The 25,190-nt window shown below is 31.9% G+C and overlaps 1 pseudogene; it reads right to left on the bottom strand.

Annotated features, from left to right (window-relative positions):
• Window positions 1-15,734: 15,734 nt before the first annotated feature.
• On the bottom strand, window positions 15,735-15,889 carry LOC145256665 (U2 spliceosomal RNA; annotated as a pseudogene).
• Window positions 15,890-25,190: the final 9,301 nt, after the last annotated feature.

Below are 25,190 nucleotides of genomic sequence, written 5' to 3'. Positions count from 1 at the left end.
AGAACTTGAAGCATAAAAAACTTTTTTCAAAATTACTGGATTCAGCATTAAATATTCCAGAAAAGTTTGATACACCATGAAATAAAACAACCAAAAGAGGCAAATAAATAGTTAAGAGAAGATGAAAAATATGAGAAAAAGTGTATGCAAAGATTGCTTTTTGTGTATGAGTGAGTGTGTGTGTGTGTGGAGGGGGATCACCCTGTATACCTTTGTATCACGTTATCTTCATCAGACATATCTTTTCTGTTACCATTAAAAAATTTTCACATATTTAAAAAAAACGTTTTTTGTATGCATTTTTTTTTTGTTTGTTTGTTTTTTCATATCTAGCATCATGCCAAATGGGGCGAACAATGCTAATTTTGAGCAGGGAATCATTAAAATTACTGCGAAAGTCATGTTTATGTCATATATATCTAAACAGCAGTAAAAAAAAGTATATTTTGAAAGTTAAACTTTCAAACAATTATTTACCTCATTTTATTGTTTTTTTTTGTTACTTTCACACATTTTTCTCTGCTATATTATTTGTTTCATATTCTTTTGTTTAACTCTGTAAAAAAAAAGTAACTAATGTGGAATTTAATTTGAAACTCTTCAACACAGTGCAAAAAATATTATTGTTGTACATATTAGACTTGATACCTGGCTCTGATTAAGACAAAGTCTCAAGTTGCGTATTACATGTTACTGATCCCAGTCTAACTACTTGGTCTTCAGGCCTGGATCAAAGCGTTCCATTTTTAACTCTATTAGAGGAAAACGAAATCCTCTAGAATGAGACAATTTTTTTATTTTTGTCTCAATCCAGTGTGCCCCTTTTTCTGGAGTTGTACTTTCTCCACATTTAAAACATCATCTGATTTTATCTTTCAATCCAAAAAAGTAATTTTGTTGTTGCTGATGTTGTTATTTTTTTTTTTTGTTTATTATTTTGTATTTTATTATATTTTATTTGTTTTTATTAAAACAGTGTTTTTTTTATTTAAAACTTAGCAAAAGGTTTTGTTGACTTTCAGATACATATATGTATATATGAACTCTTGTATTAAAGGCTGGTATAATGCATAGTATGTGTTAAATGATATTATATAGGGAGGAAACCGTTCAGAAGGAAACAACATAACATGATTGTCAAAAATAAAATAATTGTTGATTGCTAGAATAGCCTGAACAAACAACATAATATGATTGACTAGCAGGGCACCTAGCATTGCCTGGTTGTAATACATTTTAATTTATGCAGATTTCGTATTTATTATTATAGAGCTAATTCTCTATTGATCATAGTATACTGTACCCAATATATAGAAGTGATTGCAAAAGTTTTTAAAAAAATATGATTTGGATGCCATCAGTTAAAATCAAAACCAAACATTAAGCACTCCAGCTTTAGTCGTTATCATTTGAGTTATCATCAAAAAAATTAAGAAATAGTTAAAATTGAACCGATTTTAATGTATATATTTGTACATGCATACAAAAACACTTTAAGCTGACTTACGCCTGCCAAGTTCCATTTTCTTTTTTTTTTTTTTTTTTTTCAACTTTGACCCCTTAGCAGCTATTTTTGTTGGCTAAAAACCAAAAAATGCAATCATTTGATGTGACTGTGTCTCGGAAGAGATGCGCTTTGAAAAAAATGGAGACAGACTGATATAGTGAGTTTTATAAATTAGATTATCAAAAATAAAATAATCGTTGGTTGAAGTCAGGCCATCTGACTGGAAGAAAACAACATAATTGATTGTCAAAAAATGAAATAATTCATAGTTGAAGTCTGGCTGGGAAAAACAGATATGGTGGATTGTCAAAAATAAAATAATTGTTTATTGCAACTGCCTCCAAAATCTTAGTTGCAGAAGAAAATATCCTGTTGCTGAATGAAAATCCTTGAGAATGTCATTACATTTATAGTGAACTCCCACATGATGTCATAAATTGTTGTATACTGGCCACCTGAAATTGATATTGTTGATTTGGGCCTGAGAAAAAGCCCCTGTCAAAACCATGGATGCACTTTCCTTTTTTACTAACCCACAGTCGTTCACCACTACTGACAATAAAGATATATCAGTGTATTGACACTCTTTTAAACACAGCAAAGTGTGACACCACTGACAAGCCGCCAACCAAAAATGTGTGCTGTGGCTTTATTCTCCATCTTCATTTTTCATTGTTCTTGTTTTTGTTGTGTTGTCGTCTTTTTCACACTGACGATCGTCGATGGGAACGTGCAGGTTTACAAGTAGAGAAGTAAAACAAAGCACAACACAAAAGAACACAGACTCTTAGTGCTTCACAAATATGTCAGCTGAACTCCGGCTATGTGTGTCTACATGCTAAGGTTCACATTTACGTCCTGTCAAAGCTGGGTTCATTTGTTGCCATCAGTTCATCTTGAACTCCCATAGCTTTTCCAATCTGGTCCAAGCCATGATCTGTCTACAACTGTAATCAAAGTCCAGCTGCTTAAGTAACAAACTCAAATCTCAAGTCTGACATAAAAAGTCTGACTTACACTGTTGCCAGTCAATCGTAAGCTAACCTTCATCATTTCTATTGTTGTTAAAAAGTCATCGGCTGTCGCACCTCATAGCACTTCCTAGCATCATGAAAATAAATATATCCCTATCTATTGGTCAGTCATTTTGCGATCGTCATTCGTCACATGCAAATTTAAATTTACCCTTACCTTTTGTCTATATTAACTTATTATTTCTATTTACCTAATGTTAACCGATATTTTTACGTTTTGTTTTCCTTTACCTTCTTAAGCCATCCCCCTCTTTTGTTTGCTGTGGGAGGCCAAATTATGTGGATAAAATAGTCATGTCATTTTTTTTAGGATGGCAGCCATTTGCAAATAATTCTTATTCACACAATGTATTTATTTATTTTTTTTTTTTCTGGAAGTTGAATTAAATTTTATTCTTCTAAACAACATACAAGGAAAACTGTCAGACCATAATCAGATATTGATCTTTTTTTTCACAACTTAGTAAGTGATGCAACCTCGATCCCACAGAAGAGACTGTCTCTGTTCTCATTATTTTTCAAAGCAAGTGTTCATCTGAGCTCCAATCTATGGTCCCTCCTTGCCAATCTTTCACAAAAAACACTCGTCTGGCCAAAACCACTTTCAATAATTTCCCCCACTCTCTATCGGTGCCTAAACCTAAATATGGATTCCATCAACAAAGCCCATCTAGAACTGCCCATCTGTGGAACTCTTTTCTACTGGTTTTCCCAACTGACTACAATATTGTCACCTTCAAGTCCAACACAAACAAATTTCTGTTGAACCGTCCTCTTAAATAATCCAATTATACGAAATTTCCACTACTAACGATTATTACACTGTTGCCCCAATGACTGCTGTAGACACATTAACCCTTATCCTTGAGTGGCCTCCAGGCCTTGATAAGTGTTGATCCCTTTGTAAAAACAAAAGTAAAGATAGAGGAGCTGACTTTACTTTATATATTAGATAAGGTCATGCTTATATTTCAGAAATAATGTCTATTTTAAAAAAAGAAAGATACAATTACTCTTTTTTCAAATGAGCTGGAGATCCTAGCAATTAGAAGTTATTGAGCATTCAATACACTACTTCATACAATATTCAATGAAAAAAAACTACACCACTCACAAATGTAAATTTTATATATATATATATATATATATATATATATATATATATGAAATGTGTGTAGTTTCAACAAATTAAAGTATTTTCAAATCATATTCCAAATAGTATACTGAAAAGTATGCAAGTTGATTATAGCTGTTTCAATTTCATGTTTATAAAGAGAATGAATTTTTGGGGGGCTTTTCCTTTTCTTTTCTTTTTGATACACACGTAAAAACATTTTGAAGTTTGAACAATTTTTATGTTGCACTATATGATTGAAAATAAATATCGACGTGAAACAGCTGCAGTATACTCTTTATTTGAAATATGACTTGAAATTAATTTATATCATTAAAAGTACATATATACTCAACTGTGTCTCAATAAATACTGAGTTATCAGTGTTTGCAAATTGTCGAGTGATCTTTGTAGTGTACTCAAAAACTGTGAATTTATTTAACTTTCATATATATATATATATATATATATATATATATATATATATATATATATATATATGAATAAATTTGAATATATTTGATTTTTTTTCTTTATTTCTGCTACTTTGTTGTTTTCTATTAGTTGTATATATATCTTTATTTATATAATTTGGGTTTGATCCCATAATCTTTTAAATTGTCAATTAAAAGTTTCTTTTTTTTTAATGATGTTTTAACCCATTGTATAAATGTTTTCTTCTTTCTGTCAAGTCTTCAATATTATCTTTTGAATTACTTATAAATAATGTTACGATAAAAATAACACATTTTTGTTGTTGTTTGTTGTTCTTTTTTCACGCTTATTTTTGCTGAACTGAAAGAATCGGTTCATCCTGGTTTGAAATTTGTTGAAAGATGCATACTTTCACCATTTCCTGTCATCTCAAGTTCTGTTTGGATTTTAATTCTCTGAAATTTAATTGTAACTTACAATATGTACTGGAATTAAGTTATATATATATATATATATATATATATATATATATATATATATATATATATATATATACAGTAAAACTCCTTTAATTTGAACTTCCTCTAAAGTTGGACTTCTTCTAAACCTGGACTTTCTCTAAACTTGAACTGTTCCGTCATTGAAATTGTATTAGCATATTTAATGTGGACTGGCAGTAAAACTGTTTACATGGTTTAGTCAGATATTGCGTAGAAATGTTAATATTGGTACTATGTAATTAATGTAGATTAGCTATTGATAATTAATTTACACTAACTGTATTTTTTCAGATTGCTATATTTAAAATAGTGTAAAACAACCCATCACAATGGCTTGCAACTCTAAAAGAAAACAAGTGACACTGACTTTACTCGAAAAATGTCAAATTATAGAAAAATTAGATGCTGGAGTTGAAAATAGCGTTATATTGAGAGATTATAAGATTGGAAGAAGTACACTGTTTTACATCAAAAAGAAAAAGGAGGAAATATTGAAGGCTGCTCCTTTCTCTTAAAATAAAAGACATGTCAAAAGAAGGACTCTTTGCAGACCAAAGCAAGTTGAATTCGATCGAATATTGCATGAGTGGTTTGTAGCAAAACGGAATGAAGGTGTAGCAATATCTGGGCCCATGTTAATTGCTAAAGCAGAATCTCTTAAGGAAGAGTTGAATACAACGCTGATGAAAGTGGCGTAAATTTGAAGTGCTTACTTATAAAAACATTAGCCGGATCCGAGGAGCAGAAAATAAAAGGATTCAAATTAAATAAAGAAAGATTAACAGTGATCGTGTGCGCTAATGCTTCTGGAACTCATAAACTTAAGCTTCTTGTCATCAGCAAATCAAAGTGTCCCTGAGCATTGAAAGGAGTTTTGCCTTTGCCAGTATCCTATTATTCTTCACAAAATGGATGGATGAATCAACAGTTGTTTAAAAAATGGTTTTTGCGAGAATTTGTGCCAGTTGTCCAGAGGCGTTTTCTTGAATTAGGTAAACCTGATTCAAAGTGCTTGTTTCTGTTGGACAATTGTAGAGCACATCCTCCTGAGTCAGAATTAGTGTCATCTTGCGGGAATATTTTTGTGTGCTACTTACCACCTAATATGACTTCCCTCATCCAACCTATGGATCAAGGAATTATTTGGAACTTAAAATGTTTCTACAGAAATGATTTCATAATGAATATGATAAATAGTGCCGTGAGTATAAGCGATTTTCAAGGCCATTTTACTATCAAAGATGCCATATTTTCTCTCGCAAGTGCATGGAATCAAGTTCGAGCAAGCACATTAACGAAAGCATGGGATAAATTATGGCCAGCACCAAAGGCTTCTGAACTTAAAGAATCAGAATACATCTGGTCTACAAAAAATTCTTGAAACCAAACGGTTACTGACCAACCACGCTGTTCTTAAATCACTTAATGCAAATGATGTTGAAATGTGGATGCAACAAGACGAGGAAACTACTGATCAATATCCTGAAGGCAGTAATGGTGATGAAAATAGCGACAGCTCCCATTCTCTTGACCCTAATGTAAATAACCAAGAACACTCTGATGAAGCAATATCATGGGATGATGCAGAAAAGACTATGGAGACGGTTATAAAGTTTCTAGAAAAAAGTCCTTACTGTAGTGACAACTATGTTTTGCAAGCAATGTCACTCCGAAGAGATATAATCATAAAGAAGCTACAGACCAGGAAATTGTAGATGTCCGTGATCGCTTACGGAATAGAATAATAGCGCCCGAGAGCTCAATCGATGAAAATAGAAGCTGCAATGAGACTCATTCAATGAATAAATAAATAAAAAAAACTATTTCACATAAATGTATGATTTCTGTAGATGATAACTTAGGTAATAAATACCTAACAAGTAAGAGTAGATTTAATTTATTTTCAATGTTTTTGTTCCTGGTAATAATATTTAACAATTCTTACTTGCAATATATCGTAAACTCAACTTAATATATACTTGAAGTATCGTATAGCAATGAATTTCATTTACTATTTCTTAATTCTTAGAAAATTAAAGTTAACTGCAGCACATTTTTTTATCACAAAACTTGAACAGCATCCTCTAAATTGAACAAGGCGGATGTTCAAATTATAAGAGTTATACTGTGTGTATATATATATATATATATATATATATATATATATATATATATAGTAAGTTATAAAATATATATGGCACTTAAGCTTCACAGAATATTCCGCGTTTCATCCACGCTAGGATTCATCAGGCTTATGCCTGTCTACATGCTAAGCCTGATGAATCCTAGCGTGGATGAAATGTGGAATATTCTGTGTAGCTTAAGTGCCATATATATTTTATAACTTACTACCTAGCTCTACCTACATATTGAGTACTGTTGAAGTAAATACTTAAAGTTTACGCATAAATTTATATTTTCGTATATTAATTTATGTGAGTAAATTAAGTAATCATTATATATATATATATATATATATATATATATATATAAAGTAATCATTATGTGTATATATATATATATATATATATATATATATACTAGCCGGCCGTCTAGCATTACTAGTTGTAAGATAAGCTTCTTTTTTTTTTCTTTTTTTTTTTTTTTTTTTTTTAATTACATTTTCACCCCAAAGAAGGCAAATTGCCACTTTGGTGTAGGGGGCTACTATCAGGGGCAACAACTACTGGGGTACTATGTAGGGATTTGGGCAGCAAGATGTCGGTTCACGTTACACTTGAACTTCTGCACGTCAGTACTGTTGGGGAAGCAGGGACCTGGTATGGAATTCCAAAGTCTAGCAGTTCTGAGGAAGAAACTATTGAAGTAGAAAGATCTTTTACATCTAGGGATCTCTACAGTGTGGGGATGGGATTTAGCAGCCTGTCGGGTTTGTCGAGGGTGCTCACGTCATGGGGGCACAAGTGATTGCAAAATTCATGCAGATCATGTATTTATTATTATAGAGACAATTCTGTGTCGATTATTATATTGAGTATAGTAGTAAGATTAAAAAGATATATACATATGACTCGAGTACCATCAGCTAGAATCCCCACCAAAACATACAACTCTTCACCCTCAATCCTTAGCCTTTGAGCCATGCCTATATATATATATATATATATATATATATATAGAAAGATAAATAGATAGATATATATGTATATATATAATGTTAAAAGTCCACGTATGCTTCTAGGAAAGTGATTCAGAGGTTATGAGGGTTTTTTGAAGCATGAAAAACGATGTTACTTTTTGTATTTAATATTTTTATTGTTATTTTTTATATTTCAAGCGGACCTTCGTTCTTGGTCACAAAAATGTATTTCATTTCGATACTTTTTTGTGACCAAAAGCAGAGGTCCGCTTGAAATATAAAAAATAACAATAAAAATATTAAATACAAAAAGGAACATCATTTTTCATGCTTCAAAAAACCCTCATAGCCTCTAAATCACTATATATATATATGATGAGAATAATGGAAATAGTATCCCGACAAAATAGAGAAATAAAAAAGGAACAAACCGAGCTATGTGTTCATCAAGGTTTCGTCTTTATTTCAAGACTTCCTCTGGATGAATGAGATTAAGAAAACAGAAGCACCAGTAGAAATATTTGAAAATGTTTCATGTGCAAAGTGTGACGCTTTTCTATTTCAGAAATGGAAAAGGACATTGGAAATTCAAAAAAGGAGAGCTTGTGTTGTTAAAGAGAGGGAGATTTTTACTAACGTCATAGTCGTTAATATGTTTTTAAAAGATATAAACGCAGTTAATATTCTTTCTGGGAAAAATGTGTCTGTTAAAATTCAAATATAGATATGTAATAGAAATGAAATGCGTGTGTTTTTGTTATGTAATTTATTGATTGGGATTATATGTATTAATTATTACAGGGTGTGTTTCTATGGTGTGTGAAGGTTAACCTGTGACTACAATTAAATTATGTTCTTTTAATAAAAGTTTACTTATTAATGGCGTTATGTTATAGAAACCTGCATGTTGTTTAATTGTGCTTGAATTTGCGATAAGCGCTGATTCAAGAAGTCTCCGGCAATTGCAAATATAATGATAAACTCTTAGGGCTAACTTTCACTTCTCACCTGAAAGACAAGTTTGAAGAGCTGGGCCGTATTGAGTATCTGCCACATCCAGCCTACTGTCCTAATGATGCTCCATCAGTTTACGGGTTTTTTCCCTCAATGCAACACTTTCTGAAAGGCTGCCAATTCAAAATTCTTTTATCCAAAGTCGGTTGAATGGTATGTTGATCAGATCCGAAAGCTTGCAGATTAATGACAGAAATTCTTGGAAAATGGCTATCATTTTGAGAAGTAATTTTTTTTGTTATCACTTGGCAAATAAAGTTTAGATTTTTTTTGCAAGTGTGTACAAACTTTTGGGACAATCTAATATATATTCTGTGTGTATGTGTGTATATATATATATATATATATATATATATATATATATATATATATACCCATGCACAAATACACACCCATCAAAAATAATTGATTCATGTTTTTAAATTATTGAGATGCAGATCGATAATTTGTGTATCTTTCTGTCATATTCAAAAATCTGTGCAGAATTTCGAGCAGAACCCTTTATTTAATTCACGGGAGTAGCTTGCTCTTGTTCCATTGGCCATTTCGTAATTGTGTTCTTAGTATTGTCTGAACTGAAGATTGAACTTTATTCAGCCTCAATAAAACTGTCACTAAGAATTGATTATTATTCATCTTTTTATCTGTTAGGCTAAAAAATCTTTGTGGTCACCTCTCTCCCAAGATGCCAAATATACTGCAAAAATTATATTTTATACAACATAAGTATTATCATTTTTCTAAACACAGCAGCAATATATTGGAAATCTCTAGCCTAGGCTAAACAAACATGGTTTTATGATTTATCAGTCGTCTTATACAACTGATATATGATAAATTTATTAAAATTTGCTCCAATTTTGTATCTCATCTTATCCGACGGTCGCCTTATACGCCAATTTCTTTTTTAAATATAAGAGATTATAGCAATAAGAACATTATATAATATTGCCAGAGTTACATAACGTTGCTCGGTGCTATAAAAACAAAAGATGTAAAAAGTGTATGTAATATTTTTATATTAAAACCTTTATCTGAATCCATCTTTCTTTCATGTTTTTTCCCATCCCTCTCCTGTATCTTTCTTTCACCTCCACTCCGTCTATTTCGTTATATAATAGACTAGTAGTGCACCACGCATTGCCCGGTCATAAAATATGCTTAAGTATTGTATTTTTTATTCATTTTTGCATTAATTATTATAGAGCCAATTTTCTATCGATTATTATATTGTACCCAATAGAGAGTAACGGTTTAAAAAAAAATATGATTTGGCTGTCTACATATGATGACACCATATGAGGTTCTTATACCAGTAGAGAAATGCATTAAGAGGTTGGTACTTTCTGGAGTAGTAGCGCATACGATAGGGCAACTGTCTACCTCACTGAGATTGCTTTTGGCCAGAAGCTGTGGCCTCCTCTGCTGCCAGTCGTAACGGGTTTACTCCACTTTCGGTTGATCAGAGTCGGGTACTTTTGCTTCAACTTTTCATAAACCCACCCCAGTTTCTTACAGTAAAGTGAGATCGCCACATATGCAATTATTCATTAATCTTCAGCAACACAAATCACTTCTGCTGCTTTTCTGGTTGAAAGACTTCACTTCCAGCAGTAACAAATCAAAACTCGCGGCTCAATTTTATCAACTGTCATACGGAATAAAAAGATAAATATCACTATAACAGTATAAATGCAAACAAAAAAAACGGTACTTGTACAGTTTAATCAAGACATTAAAAAAAAAACATTAAAAAATGAAAATATCAACAAAAAAAAAAGTTATATTGTACGTATCCGTTTTGGACTGAAGATCTCTGAAAAAAAAATTTCACTTAATTTGATTGAGTAGTTTATCTGGTTTTTTTTTTTTCACAGCGGAAAACCACGTTTTTATGAGAGCACATTGAGGTCAGCTATATTGGAATTTTTTTAACATGCCACGGGGAGATAACTCAATTTAAAGCGCCGACACTCCCTCCCCATCTTTAATACTAGCTTTTCTTCCTAAAAATCGAACCTTTTGCTCTGTATCATAACAAATTGTTTTTCGCTGTAAAAAAGAACTACTTGATGAAATTAAGTGAAATTTTTTTTCAGAGGACTTCGTTCCATAACGGATACGTACAATATAACCTTTTTTTTTTTTTTTTTTTTTTTTTTTTCGATAGTTTCATTTTTTAATGTCTTGATTAAACTGTACAAGTACCAAAAAACAAAAATTACATAGAAATTCAATTTTTCACAAATGTCTACAAACTTTTGGGACAACCTAATATATATTTGTAATAAAATATTAATGTATATGTGAACCCTAGCATGTACAGGGTTGATGGTGTCACACACACACACACACACACACACAGAATCCAACTAATATCTACGGAATGTGTGGGAGTTTGCATTTTGTTTTATTTTATTTTTTATACTTGTGGAATCATGCACCCACCCCCGTCAGCAGCCATTAATGTAAGAGTTGACATGAAATGAAATAAAAGAAACCTATGACACGCAACATTGGGGTCAATGATCATTGTCAAGCAGAAGACTTACTAAATCTTATAGACAAATGAATCTTTAGGTTTACAGATAACTAACGACTTTGGATATTCTTACAGAAAAATGTCCACATTTTTTCTCTAAATTTGAAAATTCATCTGTAGATGAGATTTGGATTTTGTCATAACTAATTTACTGGTTGTATTGGCTATGAAGAAACGACTGTGATTTGATTTTTATTGTCTCGATTTATACCTGCTTTGGAATTAAATATTAGTATCTAAAAAAATTTCTAGTAGTTAATGTAAGAGTCGACGACATGAAACAAAAGAAAAGAAACCCATGATACACAACATTGGGATCAACGATTGTTCTATCGCATATCCCTCCATATCTCCATAAATAAACCGGAAACCAGCAATGGCGACGCTAGGACAAATCTGTTCGTCGGTACAATGCAAATGAACACAATAAATACACATGACAACTTCAAATTCCATTTCTTTAGATACACACATCATTAGAATAACTCGCACCTTACTTCAACAAAGAAAACCGCCAGAGAAAGCTGCACAGCAAAAGAAAAATACAAAACACAAACATCACAGTAAACACAACTCCTAAGCATATAAACACCAATATATAATTCACAAAACATTGTAACCTCACAACACGGACTAAATTATATTCACAATTTTATTAGCTTCAAATCGATATAACACATGCATACATACACCAAACAGACGGTTCACTACAACACATTATAGCACGAAAAACAAACAATCAAAAAGCAAACTCAATCCAGCGATTAAAAAAACTTTCTTTGCTCCTTACTACGTCCGCTTCATGACTAAAAATACCAGCCTTTTCGACAAGACAGATCAGCCCTAGCGTGGCGCGCTGTGAACTTGCTCCGTCTTCAACCAGTATCCGACCCCTCGCCAACGACATCAAACGCGGAGCTTACTACGCACAGCCAGCATCGCCCACCACTACCATCTCACCCGCGATCCTGATACAAGACCCTTTCCTTCTCCGGCTGATACCAAATCATTACTTCTCACCAACCCCGCACTAAGCGACATCAGTTAACAAGGATCGCTGCACACGCTAAGCCACATTTCTGCCATCACCGCCCAACCAAACCCAAAGAAACTTTGATCGTTGACGAGTTTATCTCAACGCCCGGCCAGCTATCCTAACGACGACACCTTAAATCTCTGATTTGGTGAGAAATAAAATGTATATATATTTAAACTTACTCGATCGTCTGTATTTTTCTTGCAACCATACGCTTATTTATTTCACGATCATTGTCAAACAGGGGACTTACTAAATCTTATAGACAGATGAATCTTTAGGTTTACGGTTTTGTTTTTTGTCTAAAGATGTGGACGTTAGGGTATAAGGGGTCGTTTTTTTTTCAGTACAACTGATATTTATAGAATGTGTCAGAGACTGTGTTTTATCTTGTGAATTTGCGTTCTATTTTATTTTTTTGACTACATAACCAATGTGATACTACGGATGTCTCTAAGGCCAGTGTGATACTACGGATGTCTCTAAGGCCAATGTGATACTACGGATGTCTCTAAAGTCAATGTGATACTACGGATGTCTCTAAAGTCAATGTGATACTACGGATGTCTCTAAGGCCAATGTGATACTACGGATGTCTTCCACCTTGTCTAAAGCCAAGATCCCGACAATGGGAGATAATGCTTCATTAGCAGAACAAAAAGAAGCAAGGTTAGTAAAAATATGAAACGAGACGTTGCGAGCCTATTATTTTAAAAATTTTTTTCACCACTTATCAAGGCCCGAAGGTTTCTCGGGGGTAAGGGTTAATGAATGTCAGGTGGTAGTGTAATAATCGTTAATGGTGTAAACTGGGTAGAATTTGATTATTTATGGGGACGGCTTAACAAGAACTTGTTTACATTGGATTAGAAGGCTACCATGTTGTATTCAACCAGGAAGCAGGCAACCAGAACAGTGTTCCACAGGCAAGCAGTTCTGGGAAAGTAGTTTTGTTCTGTATGTGGTTTATCATTAATTTCATGGTAAGTGCTTGTCTGAGTTTCCCCTTTGCAAAACCTTCACAAAAAAACTCGTCTAGCTACAACCACTCCCAACAATTTCCCCTATTCTCTATCTGCGCTTGAATCTAAACGCAGATTCCATGAGCAAAACTTCTTTCTTATCTTCCCACCTGTGGAATTCTGTTCCATTGGCATGCTTTCCAGCTGACTACAATATGGTCATCTTCAAGTCCAATGTAAACAAGTTCTTGCTGAGCCGTCCCCTTAAATAATCAAATTCTACCCAATCACCACCACTAACGATTACTACACTGTTGTCCTGATGACCACCATGCAATCATTAACCCTTATCTTTGAATGGCTTTCAGCCTTGATAAATGGTGACTCCCTTGTACAAAAAGAATTGGGAGCTACTGAGGCTTTTTTGAATTCTTGAAACAGGAAGATACCACATGATCGGTGGTTAGTTTTTGAATAGTCATTTCCACTTATGTCCTTCTGAAACAAAAGCAAGACTTTTATGATTTCTTGTCCTGAGTTAATAAATGAAGTGTTGAAATTAAAGTTTCAAACTGCCGAAAACTGTTTCATGCACAAAAAAAAAAAGAGTTCATTGCTCTTTTCTCCCACTGACATGCAAATCAACTGCATGAAAAAAAATCAGTCATTCTTTCTTTCACTGACATGCAAATTAACCGTACATAATGACTCTGAGTGATAAAAAAAACTTCTCTTTGGCCTTTTGGCCAAGATGTTTTAAAAATTGGGAGTTAAGTAGGACGTCCCCAAATATGAAAGGGTGAATGCGGTATTATGGTGAAAGAAGATACTAGCTGGGAGAAACTTTTGACTTTTTTTAGTTCTGGAGTGACAAGGATGACCAACGACCCCCAAAATCCCCCCCTTTTGAGTTGGCCATGTGCCTAAGTTTTTTGTTCATCGTTGATTTTGACTGTATTTTTTAACATGAATAAAAGATTTAATATCTCAAAGTGTAGTATCTGTTCTTCAGATGCGGCACTTCCATTTTTCGTTCTCTTTCAGTGGAGGAGAAATCCTTCATGACTGGGACAATTTTTATTTTTGTACTTTTTCTCCACGTTAAAAAACGACCCTGGTGTCTAACTCTGTCCCGTGGGGAGGCATTGTAAATAGGTACAGCGGTTTTATAAATCTGTCGAGTCGGAAGTAGAACACATCCGTGCCGTTAATACTCCCTGACATTTTATAAAGCACATTTGTATTCATTCTACAAACTATAATCACGCGTCCTACCATCGGAAGAGTACATACATAACTTTTCGTTTCCTGTTGATCGGGTTTCAAGTTTAAGTGTCGCACATATCACCCTTGGATGCTTGTTTCCGTAACTGTTGTCACAATGATTCAGAGGTAGTGTAGAGAAATTTGCAACAATTTGCAGTTTGGAGCAGATATAGACAACTTTGGTGGATCCAAGATGGCATAATCTGTCCGATCGACAGTGATGGCTTTTAACAGACAACTAAGATGTAAATATTAGGGTCGTTTTATTTGTTTATTGGTTGTTATAACTGACAAAGTGGATACAAATATTAGCTTGAGAGGAATATTTTATTTTCTTAGTTTTTACATACTTTAAGAATTTTGTGTCTGCTCTTCGCAGGACACGTGTGACAACGCAGAAGCCTGGAGACTGACTGTCCAATCCTTTTTAGGTCAATCATCGGTCAAAGAGAGAGCGAGAGAGAGAGAGAGAGAGAGAGAGAATAGAATACTACACTTTGATCCCGGCCCGAAAAGAGAGAGAGAGAGAGAGAGAGAGAGAGAGAGAGAGAGAGCGTGTGTGTGTGTGGAGGTGAGCGAGCAGCAACAGCAGAAGAGAAAAGGGAATAGATTTTTGGGGGTCTTGGTTAGTTGAGTTCTTTTAGAGGAAGAGAGGATTAAAGAAACAATGTCTTTTCTTCATGGTAGTAGTATGTGGCCTGAGGTCACGTAGGTTCACTCCTACAGGGTCGTTTTATTTTTGTACAACTGATGTTTGCAGAATGCGTTTTATTTTGTGAATTTGCGTCCTATTTTATTTTCATACTTTACTTCTCGGCATTCGCCAATGTGAGAAATGACACAGTCAAAACAAAAACCAGAAGAAACGAAGACGAATAGAAAACCATGGCATATAGTGTTGGGAGTCCCCATCAAGTATGGCATAGATTTACACTAATATATATATATATTTCGTAATTGTATTCTTAGTATCGTCTGAACTGAAGATTGAACTTTATTCAGCCTCAATAAAATTGTCACTAAGAATTGATTATTATTCATCTCTTCATCTGTTAGGCTAAAAAGTCTTTGTGGTCACCTCTCTCCCAAGATGCCAAATATACTGCAAAAATTATATTTTATACAACATAAGTATTATCATTTTTCTAAACACAGCAGTAATATATTAGAAATTCGTCAATGTTCCTATTTACAATGCCTCCCCACAGGGCAGAGTTAGACACCAGGGTGGTTTCTTAACTCAGAGAAAAGGAACGAAAATAAAAATGATCTCAGTCGTGAAGGATTTCTTGTCCACTGAGAGAGAACAAGAAATTGAAGTGCAGCATCTGAAGAACAGACACCACACTTTGATCTTGGCCCAAAGGCCAAGAAGTATTTATTTGCTTCCCCACTGAGCAAATTAGGCACAAGGCCGTTTTTTAATGTGGAGAGAGAGGGAGGGGGGGACCAGCTCCCGATGGGTAGGAAATGGGAGCTGGATAGTGACAATTGGTATGAAGGGTTGCCCTTACATTGACCAAGGTCTGATATGTGGGGTTTCCCTCACATATGGTCTTTGCTTGCAGTATCTGCCGGAATAGATACTACACTTTGATCCCGGCCAGAAGGCTAAGAACATCTGCTAATGTTAGTCTGGTTTTTAATACTGTGAAGATTATAACAGTTTTGTCCCTTCCCTTGAATGATTTGTGAAGAGTTGCCTCCTTTGTCTGGTTCAAGTGATGTGTCATTTAAGCGTTTGAATAACTTGGAGTTATCTCCCCTTTGTTTATATAAATGAGCGTTTTATGTGTAATCTGTCTATTTGTGTCTCATGATGTAAATAAATCAGACGTGTCATCACCGTCTCTGTGTGTAAGACTAAAAAACACATTACGTTTTAATTAGTTTGTATTTCTTTTAAGTCAATCATTGATATGACTTCCAATAGGAATTTTATTTGAAACAAGCAAGGTGTGTTTTTTTTTATTTAATTCATAATTAACTACCAAATGTTATTAATTAACTAATTAATTAACCTACATAATATACACGGAATCTCAAAGGAGACAAATATTTGATTTTGGTTAATTAAAAAAAGTACAAGAAAAAGGGAAAATAATTTTTATAAGCAAAAAAAAAAAAATTTTTCAAAACAATAGAAAAAATAGAAAAAAAAATGAAATAGAAAAACAAGAAGAAAAATAAAATAAAAGCAAGTTTGTTTGCATTCAATAAGTAAACAAAAACTGACAATTTTTTTATTTTAAATATTTTTTATTTAATCTTATAACTTAACATGAACACGCAAGCATACATGCACACACATCAACAGATATAAACGATTTTGGTTCCGATGTACTTTATATATACAGAAAATTCAATAAGTTTATGTTTTCGTGGTTTTGTAGAAAGACATACCAAATGCATTTCTTATATTTTCCATGGATGGATGTGAGCAGACAAAAGTATATGAATACCTCAACAGACCTATGTAAGCTTAAATAAATGTGTTCACGATAATGTGTTTGTGTGATATACAAGGGATCGGAAGTAAGTATTAAATAATGACGGGACGCTCCCAACATTATTTTTCTGATATAATTAGATTCCAATTTTAAAATCGTGTACAAAAAGTAAAATTTAATTTTTTTTTTTTTTTGGGGGGGGGGGTAAACGATTTAACAGAAATTCCTTATCTACTACTAAATGTAGATATAATTTTCTTTTTAATTTGACAAGCTACTTAATATTTTTCCCTCATATATTTTATCAAAGATTTGGATAAACTCACTGTGAGATTTTCATATATACCAACTCTATTATTAAGTTCTTTTAATTTATTATTAAAATAAAACTTTTGCAAGAAATAAATACGAAAAAAAAAATTGAATAGCATGAGCTTTTATCTAGAATTCAATATGGGTGCTAACATTTGTTACTAACTACTCAAGCTGCCTGGCAACTGCATCAACTAATTTCACAAGGAACTTTTTTCTTTCCTTATTAATTTCAAATATTTTGGAATTATTTATTTCTATTAGTCATTATGTTATATAATTTTTCTTTGTTGGATTTTTTAAAATCAGGCTTAAATTTGTCTGACATTTTATTTATTTCATGTGAGTTTTTTCTGAAAACACTTATTCCAGCTAAGAAGATTGTTAGTGTGAGGACATTTTCCATTATTTCCTTTGTTCCCTTCTTTGTTTTGTTTTTTTTAGTATGTAATAATGATTGACTTGTTTATAAAGGAATGAAAATTAATTTTGATGACTATAAAGCAAAATTAGTAAACGAGTCAGTCATTTTATGTACTTTGTTACAATTTAGTTAAAAAAATTATCAAGTCTAACAATTTGGTAATATAGAGGCATTCTTAAATGAACACCTAAAACGAAAAATCAACTAAGAAGAGAATGACTCTTATTCTTAAAAAAAAAAAAAGATTTAACATTAGTTTTGATATTTAAGTTAACAAAGAGTGCAAGTTATAGAAATAGAAATATTTACAAAAGAAACTTTAATGTAATAAATCCTGGATAACACCGAGTCAGTACAATTAGTAAATAACAATAAAGCGAGGTGCTTTCTAGAACCATAGATGATCGTTTTTCCAAGTTTGGATTTCTTTTGGAATCATCATCATCATCATCATCATCATGTGGTTGGAAAACAAACAAGTATCCTTTGATAAAGTTCAGCTGGAATGTCCATATACATAGGTGTATACATGTATGTATCTATACATGTTTATACATGTATTGTGCGCATTTAGGCAGTATTTTTTCATTTAAGCAAATATTGTTCAATATTTTTTTATTTTGCTTAATTATATGTTCTTTTCCTTTTAATTTTTCTAAGGATCTATTTTCGTGTAAAAAAATTTTTTTAAATTATAAGAATAAAACAGATTCTAAAAATCGAAAACGTTTGTGACAGATATAAGACATACATTCAATTTTACTATAGAAGTAAAGATATATTATTTTTAAATACGCAAGATGAATGTTTGAAAAGATATGTCAGTTTATGAACTTTCCAATTAAATCAAAGTAAAATAAATGAATGCTTATGACCTATAAAGTTACAGAGACATCTAATATTCTAATATATGTATATACGTAGTACAAGCATATTTGAGGACATATTGTCTTAATGTTTCTCCATTTTTCTTTTTTTTTAACTCATTATCACTCCTAATAAGGCATACCGCCACTTGAACATAAGGGGTTACTATTTGTCATCATGCCTACGAAAGATTAACAAGATGTTGGTTTACGTTACATTTAAACTTCTGCATATCAGTACAGTCAGGGAAGCAGGTAGCAGGAAGGGAATTCCAAAATCTAGCTGTTCATGGTAAGAAACTATTAGAGTAGAAAGCTTTCTGGTATTTAAGGATCTCAACAGTGAAGGGGTGTGATTTTGTTGTTAAGTGGGTTTGTCAGACATATTTAAGATGAGAATTATTTGAATTGTTCAGACTAGTTTTTATCTTGGATGTCATTCTCACAATGTTTCACCGATGTAACTACTATTTACCAAAAAGAACCATTGAAGAAGGTTAGAGGTTATATTGAATGAAACATTATGAAAATAACAACTAAAAAAAAAAAAGTAATCTGAACGATATAAATAATATATATTGCTTTAAGTTCATTATGCACTAAAATCACTCATAATAAATGTCTTTTTTTTTGCTTCTGAATTTTGAGATGAGAATTGGTTATTCATATTATTGGAATCTTCAGACTACTGTTCTCATCTTGAGTGTTATTTTCACGACGTTTCAGTTGATGTAATCTCCGACCTTCTCCTGCAAAGATCTGTGGCGCAATGGTTAGAATACTTGGAAAAATCAATTGTAAAAGTGATATTCTCCTGAAGGTTCAATTCTCAGTATGGCCGACCGAAAAATACAATTGAAAATTACTTAGGACTTCTATCCAGTCACGGCTGATGGCACAAGAGCATGCTACCCCTGTGAAGTAAATAAAGGATTCCGTTTGAAATTTCTGTCCAAATTTCTGAGTTCGACAGAAACATTCCAGAGTTTGACAAAATACACCTAAAGAAGGTCGGAGGTTACATCGACCAAAACGTTGTGAAAATAAAACTTAAGATCAGAACAGTAATTGGATGAATCCAAATAATACAAAGTTTTTTTTCATTTCAAATAAACCATTCAAAGAAAATATTAATTTACAAAATGAAAAGACGTGCAGCTAAAGTTGCTTTCTCTACGAAACATATTGATTTCGAAAAATGTAATATTTTTCATGTTGCCAAATCATTTGTTCATTAGGTTCAGTTGAAGCCAGAAAGTTGTGATGGTCAGGTTTCCCCGAGAGATATCTCCTCTTTTGAAGTAACCAGGGTGATGCACATAAAATATCCAGCTACTGTAATGGTTTTAGTAGTTGTGAGCAGTGAAGGACGTTTTCTTGGGATTAATGTTGCTGTGGATATATTGATGTTCTTGAATCAGTTGTTAAGCTCTGGATAGATAAAATATGCAATGGAAGGCCCCATCACAAAGTCATTGTAACCCAAAACTTTTTACAATCATTTTACAAATCATGTGACGCAACATGTGCACCCCCCCCCCCCCGTCCCATCAAAAAATGTAAATACTATAGACCAGGGTCTCCAAAGTGACTTTTTAAAGCTACATGGGCCAAAAAAAAAAAATAAAATAATAATAATAAACCTGGGCGTGTTTGATACTGTTTTGCTTCTTAGCTTTGCTTTTTAGTGAAACTGGTTCACGAAAAGTTCATTCTTTTAATCATTTTATGAACAAAAAGAAAAAAAAAACATCACATTATTTTCACACATTTCCATTAAAAAAAAATTTTTCATTAATATTTTTACATTCTCCATAAGAGCTCCGTGGGCTGAATTCAAGACTTTGGTAGACCGGATCTGGCTCGCAGACCGTAGTTTGGAGTCTCATGTTATAGACTATTACACATGGAGCATTGATAAAATAATCGATATTTCCATATCATACCTTCTCTAAAGCATGCTATTGTCCAGGTGATATCCGAAATGAATAGGGATCACTTAATTTCAGCTTGAATAGATGCCGTCATTAAAGCCAAAGGTGGATTCATAGAATAACTAGATAAAGAAGGAACATCAATGATACTTGTGTCAATTTGAATAAAATACGTTTTTGTTTTTTTTTAACTATTGTTTTTTATTTAATATACTAAATATGTCCTCAAATAGCCATTACACTTTGTATACACAAAAATTTGATGCATTTACTCTTGGTTTTATTATAAAAGTAATTTTTTTAATTAAAACAACAGTATAATAGTTTACTTTTAACATTTTAGCATCTTAAATATTTTTTGTTTGTTTGTTTTTGTTTTACAGCATATCAACCCTTTTCAGGTTATTTAATGCCGAATCCAGTGATTTTGAAGAACAATTTTTTAATAAAGTCTATTTGTTTTTTAAGTCGGTTTCTATTCAACCCATAGTTAACCCTAACAGGTACTACCACTCCGGGTCAGAGTGGACCTGGGAGCAATGGCAATTAAGGGGTGGCTCCACACTCCCCAAAGCCCACAAGCTGGGGCCTCACCATCGGATATAGTTTAAGGTCATATCCAGGACCAAATATTTTTATTTAAAACGGGGACAGGATTTATTTCTGCTATAACAACGTTTTTGACAATTCCTAAGAAGTTTTATGAGATAAGTTAAAATCTTTTGCAACCATGCAAAAACATATAATGCAGTGGTATGACACTTTCCACATACGAATCCAGATTTTATTTGTTTTAATAATTTAGAAACAGAGAATATAAATTAAAACCGATTAAAAAATGAATTAAATGATAATTTAAAGCAAACAATAAATCAATAATTTATAAACATGATTTGCTAAGAGATCAACAATTCAAAAATTATTAGATATTTTAAATATTAAAACACAAAAAAAATTCTCGCATAGCATTGTGGGATAGCTTGCCAAAGATGGCTGCTATGCAAGCAAAGCTAACTTTCACATGCCAATCCTAATCCACACAGATCAATGTATAAATAATATTAATCTTTGTCATTTGTTAGAGAAATGTTTTTTTCTGAACCATCCAGAATTTTTTGCCATTCATATTTTTGTATTATCATAACTTAGATTTATACACTCCACAAAGGATAGTAAAAATATTTTGGAAGATTACCTTTGATTGAAATTTGTTTATGATTTTACTTAGTGAAACAACACTATAATAGCGAAATTCAGAAAAGGAAAAAAATCAATTAAAAAAAGACAATGGTATTTACTGATCTTTTGTGTCAATTTCAACTAAAAGCAATATCTACTTAATTTGGCATGTCAGAATTACTTAAATATTACCGCATTATTTAAAAATAACAAGGTTTCGATCTTTATCATAAAAACACTCGCCATATTGTTTTGAGAACATATGACATAATAACAAGGGAAGTAACTCAATCATGCTAAAAACAAAGCAAAGAGATCATATTTATGATTGTTAACGCACAAGTCATAAAAAAAATTGGCAATAGTTACACGCTATTTAACTCCCCTTGGAACTCTCCAGTGTTTTTTTTTTTTTTTTACCCAAACATTCTATTTTCACTAATTTGTGTCAAAAAATGTTTTCTTTAATATTTTTTTTTTTTTTTATACCTTATAGCTTTTTTGTAATTTTTGAATACGTTCATTACTGTAACATGACAATGAAGTAGAGACAAATAGTTTGCCTTGAAATTCAATATAAAAAAATTCTGATTTTCGCTAGTGTAATGTAGTTGCATTTTTTTATTTTTATGATAGTATATACGCATTGTTTCTTAAGGCCACTAAGATCTTCAGTAGGCTCGAAATTTATGGTGTAGTGTGAAAAGTTATTTTCTGAAAAAGAAAATATTTTTACTAAAAAAAAAAAAAAAAAAATTGGAAGATTTATCTTGGACTTTTTCTCAGAGTATTATAGTGAAATTCCATTAGTTTGTTATATGGCAACATTTACGGATTGATACTGAAAAAAATATTATTTTAAAAGTAAAATTTAAAAAATAGATAAATTAAAAAAATGTATTTCAAAAATAAATTGAAAACTATAAATAATCTAAAAAAATAATAAACTCAAAAAATAATAAATTAAAAATTGAAAAAAAAATTAAATAAAAAAATAAATTGAAAAGATAATATACTAAAAAAGTAATATAAATTATGAATTGAAATAATAAAATAATAGTAAACATCAATTAAAAAAATAATAAATTGGAAAAAAAAAACCTCTGTAAATGTATGAATTATAAATATTTTGTAAATATATGCATGGCGGGCGGAAGGTCGTAAAATGTGTATAAAAAAAAAAAAAATCACGTTTTCACTCAATCTTTGAGTTGTCTATTTTCCAAGCCAACAATTTTAAATATAACAATTCAAAGACAACAGGAATTGATAACAATGATCATCACAATAGCAAAATAAACATAAAACATGAAAATTAATAATTGATGTCAGTTGCATTCTGGGAAATTCTCTGAGCCACCTTTTGCAGAAATACATATATATAAAAAAATGGAAGCACCAAAAGGCACTCTGACACACATACATCTACAAATACATACAAGCTTCCAAAAAAGCAATGGGTTGCAACATTGAAAAGTTCTGGTAAGGACCTACGACTGCTGGTTTGACAAGCAATAAAATAACACTGGTTTACAAAAAAAAAAAAAAAAAAAAATCTGAGGCAAAGTTTCAAAATAGATGTTCTAAGCAAACTTGTCTGAACTTTACAGTTTAATCATCTGAACAAATGATATGCATTCATTTTTTGCAGTATTTTTTATAATTCTTATTTTGCTGTCTTCTTCCCAATATTCGTTTGTTTCTTCTGTTTTTTGGTTTTTTTTCTCTATTTAACACATGAATAACACTTGTCTTAACATCACTTTTTGGTCCCTCGACAAAAGGAGGGTGGACCTGTAAATTCACCCTTGTCCATTCGTCTGTCCGCACTTTCCTCAATAACTACGTCTCGGAATTTTTGAAAAATTTTGCACAAACATTAAACATGATATGAGTAAAAAAGTAACAGAACGGATTTTCCGGGAAAACTCCGGTTACCCACCTAGGTGTGCCTTTCAGGTTAAAATGGCTAAAATTGACACTTTTGTGCTTATTAAAAAAACTGATGGCTTGGATTTTTATAAAACTTTTTGAACAGTTCTAACTAACTGATTTCTGTATAATTTTGTTTGTCTATACTTCATGATAACTCTTGGGTGTGCCCCAGGGGCTCTTTTAGGGCTAATAAAAACACTCCATTTCTGGAACTATTTTACCATATTTGTCCAAAAGTTTCTGTGTATGTCTATTTAGCAGTTTTTTGTTAAGGCCTTGGAAACTTTGGGGGCTAAATGGAGGTGGGTGTGAGATGGCAAATGATGGACTTAGTCATTTCCTTTTTTTGCATGGTGCAGAACTCAAATTTACATACGTTAAGGCCTAAAACTGCAGTGTTTGTTCATTTTACCAGAATTTGACATTCCCTGGGGACTTTTGAGGCTAAATGGTAGGGGGGGGGGGCAATGCTGAACTGAACATTTTTTTATGCCTTGTTCACTGTGCACTCACGGGGACTATGCATGCTTCACTAGTTTTTAATGGAAATCGCTTCAGACAAGGCATGAAGCCATTTGATATAAGGAACTAAAAAAAAAAATACTACTTCAAAGTTAAAAACTAGTCAACAGTAAATGTTAGCTGGATAGATTCTGACAACAGCAATTCTTCCTCCTTTGCCAAAAACATTGTTTATGAAATACGAGGAATAAAGGACAAAATAAAGGAAGTGATAGTTACAAAGTTATTGAAACTAAACCCAAGACCGACTATATCTTATAGTCTATGCCTATATCTTTATTAACACTGTTGGTTTTGTATTGTTGGACTGGATCGATGTTTAGCAAATAAAAATTGTGTCATTTTAGCCATCCATAGCTACAAAAATGTTTGATTCCTGTATTTTACGAAAATAGAGGAGAACATGCAAAATAAGTGGAAGCGTCTTATGCTGGTTGCTATTTATATTGGACAAAGTATAGAAAACCAGGCAAAAATATACCCCACTTCTGACACTCTGATGTACTATGTGTATATATTCTATAATAGAAATTATAGTAGTACTCGGTTTGATCAGTGCTTTGTATGTATAGGAGTTTTGTTTTTTTTTTACTTTTGTAATGTGCCTTTTAAATATTTAATTAAATAAATGCAATATGCATGAAATAAGTGAAAATTAAATGAAAAATAGATATGACAGAGTAAAACTGGTGGGAAAATTTAATTTATATAAAAATGAGTAAAAAAAAAAAATGAACACCTGTTTGTATGATTGCCTCAGTAATAAGATAGATACTTTGTGCAAGTCAGTAAAAAATAAAAATGAGTATTTTTAAAAAGAAAAAATATTTGGAAAAAAAAAAAAACTGGAAAAAAAAAAAAAAATTGAAAAACTTTTTAAATAAAAAAAATTTGAAATAACTTTTTAAAATAAATTTTTTTTTTTTTAAATAAAAGTTTTTTTTTGTTTTTTAATAAAAAAATTTAAAAATAAAAAAAAATTTTCAAATAAAAAAATTTTTCAAATAAAAAAAATTTTGAATAAAGAAAATTTAAAAAATAAAGAAGAAATTTGAAAA

This window comes from Euprymna scolopes, chromosome 32, assembly GCF_053919585.1.
Source record: "Euprymna scolopes isolate OS-2025 chromosome 32, ASM5391958v1, whole genome shotgun sequence".
NCBI classification, from domain to species: Eukaryota; Metazoa; Mollusca; class Cephalopoda; order Sepiida; family Sepiolidae; genus Euprymna; species Euprymna scolopes.
Note: the sequence above shows the minus strand (reverse complement) of the source record. Positions and strands in the feature narration are given on the sequence as shown.